Genomic DNA, 8,205 nt, shown 5'->3' with positions numbered 1-8,205 from the left:
GAGATGTCTATAATTGAGATGTCTATAATTATACATTATGTAGAGAAAAACATTTTCACAGCTTACAGAATTTGTATAAAAACTGATTTAGAAGTACATGGAAAGTTTCTGCATCAATTTTCTGACTTGGCCTTTATCCGGGTGGGTTTGGGTTTGGGTGGATAAAGGCCAAGTCAGAATTCTCTGAGCAGCTGGAAAAAGCTGCTAATAAACAAAGACATCAGAAAGCGGGGGCTTTAGGTGTAGCCCCCGCTTTCTGACGCACTAATTAGATTTAGTAACTGACACCCCATACCAGCATTATATAGACACTTGGGGGCTGAGATGGGTGGGTGGGGAGGGGGGGGTGGGTGGTGTTAAAAGCACTTTATGTTTTGTAGATGTATTTTTTTTCAGACAGGGCACACACAGTCCTGTTTCCTTTGTGGGAAAAACCTTCAAACTTCACCATCCTCAGCTGAAACAACAACATCTTAACACCATCTTCATGAACTGCTGAGCCAAACCTGATCCATCAGTGCTGGACTGCACAGATAACTACATGCCACACAGAGACTGCTGTTTTATGAACTGCCATACCAGTATGTCTTCAATGGAGAAGATGACACACCCATCACCTGACCTCCTGCCTGATCTGGAGACCATCATGATGCTGCCACACTACACACCTCTGAGACCATGAATGATGACTCTACTGAGGAAACTGTATTTCCTGTCAGAGATGCTCAGTGATCCTCAGAGCAGAGAGCGGTATGATTCTTTATCTTTGATAAAAAATGTCAGTGTTTTTAATTCAATTAATTAATTAAAATCCTGTTTAGTGCATAAATAATTCCACACTCAAATGATTATACTTGTTGACACTTTTTGAGTTTTAATTCACATTATGGATTACAAATCTATGCTTTTTTCTACTCTGTCTCTCTGTGCAGGTATTGCTGTCTTCTGAGTTCTTCAGTGTCCCAACTGAGACATTCAAACCTCATTGCAGAGCTCATGTCTTTCCTCACCATCATGTGAGTGTGAGATTGCTCTGGATTCTGGTTATGTGGCCTGCAGCACCTATAAGGTATTTCAACATTGTTCATTGCATAACTTATTTGTAGTTTTTAGGCCTTAACACAAATAAAATGTTCCTTTTTCTGTATTTTTTAGAACAAGCTCGTCCAGTGTGCCTGCATTCCAGCTTCTTAGACTCTACTCAAGTGGACAGAGTATCAGTGTTTGGCCACTCTTACAGACACCGACTTCTGTCAACTCACTGCTACTGATCAGGCACCTGACTCCAGGAAGACAGAGGGCTGCAAGCCTGTCATCGTTTCCAGTGTGGCTTTGTATTCTTGGGGTAGCATCAGATTTTCCCACAAATATTCAAAGGTAACACTTATTTTAAGCGTAGTTATTAAGTCAAAAGTCTTCCCTTGTGTTAATTTTATTTTTTTTATTTGTTTTTGTTTTCTTTTAGATTTATGTGCAGTGATCGGATGTGGTGGAGCTTTGTTAACTGTGTGGAAAACATCTGTTTGTGATGATATTTACAATGAGGCTTTAAGGTGACAGTTTTCCATGTAATTTCAATCCTTTTACTAAGCAAAACATGTTTGCAATTAACATATTTTTTTTAAGTTTTGTCTTCTGGATTTCTGGTTAACATTCCTCTGTGACAGCAAATACTAAACTGGTCCAAGTACCCAGCATATCATTGGTCAAAGGCAAAAAGGACCACATGTCACACTAGCAATGAATTATTGACTGTGTTTGTGTCATCAGATTTAACTAACAATATCAGACATATGAAACTGAACTCTGGATTAATGTGCAGATTTTTTTTGTGTTTTTTTTTTATTGTTGAATAATTATTTTGTAGAACAAACCCAATCTATTTACCCAAACAATGTAACTTGTTTGGGTAAATAGTGGATTAATATATCTAAGTCTATAAGTATAGCAAGCTGAATTCATACAGACACACAGCTCTAAATCCTGGATTGTAGGATGTACAAAAATGATCATGTGATTATTATGGACATTTAAATAACTATATCTATTGAACCATTACATGTATTCTTTTTAGAAATTACACAATCTCAAAATGTGAAAAAAGAAAGTGTTTAAGAGAATAAATAATGTGTGTTTGTATGAATCCTGCCTTAGTATGGGGTGTCAGTAACTACATTAGTATAGAGTAGGTCTAACAGTGGTTTTCCACATCTGCTCTAATACAGCAGTCCCCAACCTTTTTTGCGCCACGGACCGGTTTATGCCCGACAATATTTTCATGGACCGGCCTTTAAGGTGTCGCGGATAAATATAACAAAATAAAACTAGTACCGGTACTGAAAAAAAGAAAATTTATTCATAACACACGTGAAAAGACCCAGGAAAACCAAGTAAACGATAAAAACGATAACAAAATAACGCTGAAAACCGATAAAAACCCTGAAAACTATACATTTCACACCTGAGCCTCGTCTCTCGCGGCCCGGTACCAAACGACTCACGGACCGGTACCGGTCCGAGGCCCGGGGGTTGGGGACCGCTGCTGTAATATATATAGATAATGGGTCAGACATATAAAGTCATTTTGAAAAGTTCATAAAGGTCATTTATATGTGTTCCTCTTTATCATTTTATATCAGGTCAAACAGCTGACTTGAGTTTTGATCAGAGTAGAACCATGACATTCATGCTAATGGTTCTACTGTTTACAGTTACTTTATGATGGATTTCACCCTGGTCACAGCACTATGTGAAAAGCTGTTAGAGGTAAAGTTAAGCCAATTAATACCTCATCATAAGTCACTCTCTAACGCAAAGCAGTGATTATTTTTCACTGTAATTTATTCCACAACGATGTTCTTTATTTGATCCTTGTTTCTTTAAATATGCAAATCGATTGTTCAGCTGTGTGACTCTCCACACCTCAAATATATCACAATGTGGACTTCATTTTGACAGTATTTTGTAGATTGGTACCATATTTATCATCAAATCAGGAAACTGTAACTAATTGAAAAAATTAAGCTTATGAAAATTTAATGTGGCATAGGAACATGTTGTTTATCCTTGCCAAATGGTATTTACACAAAACTCCAGCAAATCAGAGGATATATTTTTGTCTCTCACTTGCTATATTGTGTATATTTTTGCAGTTAATAGCCTATCATGTGTCTGCGCATCTTAGGGCCATAAACATAAACATGGCAAACAAGGATATGTTCACAATTCCAACAGATGCTTCAATTGTTTGTATAGATTTTAGATCAATTTGATTTGCATTTTCTATTAATATTTTTCTGTTTGTCCCAAATGGTATTTTTATTTCTTTATGCCATTATTGTAATCATTGGAAACAACTGAGTAAATATTTTGTATCATATGTTTCTAAAAATATTTGAATGTTCTACTTTTCTACTACTGGTTTTCTACTTTCTAAACTTTCTGCCACTTTTTGGCATTTCAATAACATTATTTTTGGGTGTTTTAATCTCTGACCGCAGCATCTTGTGCATTTATTACCTAAAATGTTGTTTGTGTGGGTCTTGCCTTTGTTATGTTTTTTGCCATTTTTAGATTTCACCAGCTGTGCAAACTCGCAATTTTACCTTGGTTTTGTTCCACATTAGTTTATCTGCCGGCACGTTTTCTTCCTTTTCTAATGTTTTTGGTAATTTTTCACAGTTAAACAAGTAACTTTGAGGTTACTTCAGCATTTTCAGCTGTTATCTGTTGACAGTTTTGCCTAATTATTACATTTCTGCAAATTTCTAGCAGTTCTGATAAGTTGTAATATTTCTGCCAAGTTTTTAATTTTCTACTAAATTATATTATTCCTGCTAGGTTACACTACTTTTGTTTGTTATGTTATGTTAAGTTATGTTATTCTAAATTATTGCATTTCTGCTAAGTTATTACATTTTTCTTAACTTGATATTGTTCTGCAAAGTTATTAAAATTTCAGCAACTTTTTAAACACTGACTTTGATTTCTTCAGCTTCTTCAGCTATTTTCAACTATTTTCAGCAGACAGCTTCAGCTTTACAGTTTCCTCTAAGTGATTGCAGTTCTGCTAAGTTATTACATTTTAGCAAAGTTCTTTTGCTTCTGCAAAGTTTTTACAATTTCTGCAACTTTTCAGCTTTTTCAGCTACTTTTTGCAGACAGCTTCAGCTTTAAGCATCCACACTGCATTTTCGCAGGAAATGCAAATTTTTCTAGTGATATTTACTTCCCTGTGCTGAGCCTCCTTTAGCTGGTTCTAGTGCTCGAATACATATCTCAGGAATGGACTGAGTAGATCTGAATTTCTAAATATCTATCATGGTGCTTGAGCTGATGCTGATGCCAAGGCCATTATGCTACAGTCTGGCAATGTACAGATGCAGAAGAACCTTCAAACTGGCAGGAAAGTAATATCATTACTATGTATTTAAGTCCTCGTACTTTTGGTACCTGTTGGGCAAGAAAAATTAAGTCATAACTGTATGTTAAGAATATGTATTTAAAATTTAACATGTTTCTTTAATATAAATATGTTTTTATATTGTTGTCATTGTCTTTCCATTTTTCTAGCCCAAATACCAGCTCCAACTACTAAACCAACAGGTAATACCCACAACAATCTTTGTACAATTAGCCATTGTGTTCAGTGCGACAGACGCTGCCTATATCTAAACCCCACAATAATGAATTTGATTTTTGTCACCTACTCAAGCTACAAGTACACTCACAAGCCACTTTGTTAGGCATACCAGGTAGACATGGCGAAAGCTCAAAGAAAGCAAGAAGACATGGAGACATGGTGACAATGCTCAAACCAAGTATCAGAATAGGGAAGAAAGGAGATTTAAGTGACTTAAGTGACTTTGAATGTGACATTGTTGTTGGTGCAGACAGACTGTCTGAGTATTTTAAGAATCTGCTGATCTATTGGAATTTCCTATACAAACATCTCTACATTTACAGGGAATATTCCAGGATAAAGAAAATACCCAATGAAAATATCCAGTGAAACTGTTGAAGGGATTTTTGCTCAGTTCTCTGGGTGAAAATACCGTGTTGATGCCCAAGGTGAAATGAGAATGGCCAGACTGCATTGAGCTGATGCTAAGGCAACAGCAACTCAAATAAAACATTCATTAGAGCCAAGGTGTGAAGAACATCATCTCTGAATGCACAAAAATATGTTGGTTACAGAAGTGGAAGACCCCACCAAGTGCTGTTCCTCTCAACTAAAAACAGAAAACTGGCTCTATGATTCAGAGGCTCACCAAAATTAGACAAAAGAAGATTAGATGTCTGGTCCCATTTCTACTGTGACATTTAGACATAGGCAAAATGAAAGCATGATTCCATCTGGCCTTGTATGAACTGATCAGGCTGCTGCACAGGCTACCTGAGTACTGTCCATGTCTTTATGACCATATCTTGGTGGCTGCTTCCAGCAGGATAACATTCCATGTCCCAAAGCTCACATCAACTGGTTTCTTGAACGTGACAATCAGTTTATTATACTCAAATAGCCTCCACAGTCACCACCTGTCAATCTAATGTGGAACTAATGAAGTGTTTTCACCGCTCTCATTCCATTTAGTGATCCTTGCTCACTCCTGAACCCTAACCACCTTGTTGCCTGTCCACAAAGCATTTCAGAAATTCCTCAATCTGACAACACACAAACAACCACATTTATTGTGTGGATGCTTTAAGCATCCACACTATTGAGTTCCTCTTGGGACTTCCGTACACTTTTTGGCACTTAACTACTTCCGCAATTTTCAGCCGATTTTCACCGTTCAAATTTTAAAATATTCTGCTATTTCTGCTAATTCCTGCTATGTCTTTTGGTATTTTTCACTATTATACTTTTTAAAATATTAAGCTTAATTTGTCCCATTGAAATGAATGGGAAACTTCTGCAATTCTGCTAAAATTTGCTTGTTTCTGAAACTTAACTACTTCCTCATAATTTTCACGTAGAACAACCATTCAAACTTTAAAATGTTCTCAAATTATTGGGCTATTCAGGTATGATTCAGCTTTTCAAATCTTTTACCGTTTTACCTTTATGCCTCTTAAAGTTTTCAGTTGCAAAATTGTGATTTTTCACAAAATACATGCGTTGTTATGGTTGCTATGCACTTGGCTTCCAGTCTGCCACTGAAGGTTTTGCAGTCTTCTCTTCATGTCCGAACAACTTCTTGCTACTTGCTCAATCTTTACTCAACTTCCACAAATTATACATCAAAACGTAGGTATTTTTGCTGGGTTTCCGAAAATGTCACTATCATTGTTGTGGGATTTATAGAATTTTGGCAAATCTCCTCAGACCAACACAAAGTCGCAAAACTCTCCATAGAAAGTCAATGGAGAGCTTGTTCAAAATCACCGCTTGATTTCTGTAATGAGAGGCATATTCGAATCGTCATATCTCCTTAACGAAGCAAAGTTAAGACATAAGGCTTGTCCCAGTATATCTTCAGACACTCCTGACGCTCACAATTCAAGAATTATTTCTCACCTATTACCGTTCTGAAATGAGTTAGACTTGTTTGAGGGTAGGAAATTCGTCCTTCGCTCAGATTTCTTCAGATTTCAAACTCTGGAAATGAACCACTTTTTTTTCTCGTCATATCTTTTTAATGGATTTCCACAGAGACCTGAAAATTTCCATGATTGTTCACCAAAGCCTGCTGTCTCTTACGGTGAAAGAATGATATTGATACTCCAAATAGATTTAGAGTTAGAAAGCGTTGTTTGAGGGCAAGTCAAGGCAGTTTTGCTTTGCTCTACTCAGTTATGGTGCATTAGAAGTCAATTATCTTTAATAATTCATATTTTAATGATAAATTGTCAACACTTTAAGATTCCCCCATCTCTTCTGAACAAAACGGTGTAAGAATGACCGTTCTAGCCCCTACGGTTAGGAAATTATGGTCATTTGTTTGAGGGGAGTCGTCATTATGAGAAATAGACTGCAAAAATCCTGTGTCTCTCTGTGCTGCATGCACCTGTTTTGGCGGGAAAAAGTGCACAGGCTCTCTGATTGGTGGATTCAAATTCAGCAGCTCCAAGGCTGCTTGACTGAGCTAGAAACTTACTTCTGTGTGTGTGTGTGTGTGTGTGTGTGTGTGTGTGTGTGTGAGTGTGTGTGAGAGAGAGAGAGAGAGAGAGAGAGAGAGAGAGAGAGCCTTTTTATGGGATGATCTCATTGTAAGATTCAAATTCAATATATTTAGACTGGTTGACTGAATTGGATCTTGTGTGTGTCTCTCTCTGTGCATGTGTGTTTCCATATGTGTCCATATTTGTGATTGTGTGGCTGTTATATTTTTTTGCCAATTTTTTTCATTTAACAAGTATATTTGAGGGACCCTTAGCATGTTCAGCATTTTTTCAGCTGTCCATTTTGCTTTTCCAATTTTTCTGTTTAAGTTATTACTATTGTGCTAAATCATACTATTTCTGCTATTTTATAAGATTTGTGCTAAATATAGTATTTCTGTCAAATTATAGTATTTGTGCTAAAACATAGTATTGATTTAAAATTACAATATTCATAGTTCATCACAGTGTCTCTGGTAAATCACAGTATTTCTGCTCTGTTGTACTATTTTTCTAAATCATAGTGTTTCTGTAATGCTTAAGTATTTTTGGCTAAATATATTCTTCTGTTATCTTATACTATTTCTCCTAAATTCTTGTATTTTTGAGAAGTTATCATGTTTCTGGTAAGTTACAATATTTCTGCTAAGTTCTGCTATGCTATTGTATTTCTGCCAAGTATTATGTTTCCTCTAAGATATTGCAGTTCTGCTAAGTTATTCCATTTTAGCAAAGTTCCTTTGCTTCTGCAAAGTTTTTACAATTTCTGCAACTTTCAGCTTTTTCAGCTAGTTTTTGCATACAGCTTCAGCTTTAAAGCATCCACACTGCATTTTCGCAGGAAATGCAAATCTTTCTAGTTGTGTGGATGCTTTAAGCATCCACACTATTGAGTTCCTCTTGGGACTTCCGTACACTTTTTGGCACTTAACTACTTCCACCAATTTTCAGCCGATTTTCACCGTTCAAATTTTAAAATATTCTGCTATTTCTGCTAATTCCTGCTATGTCTTTTGTATTTTTCACTATTATACTTTTTAAAATATTAAGCTTAATTTGTCCCATTGAAATGAATGGGAAACTTCTGCAATTCTGCTAAAA

Source organism: Mchenga conophoros, linkage group LG16 (genome assembly GCF_057382185.1).
Source record: "Mchenga conophoros isolate Kocher_MC1m ecotype Shallow Benthic linkage group LG16, M_conophoros_male_GT1.1, whole genome shotgun sequence".
NCBI classification, from domain to species: domain Eukaryota; kingdom Metazoa; phylum Chordata; class Actinopteri; order Cichliformes; family Cichlidae; genus Mchenga; species Mchenga conophoros.
This window is presented reverse-complemented; position numbering follows the sequence as displayed.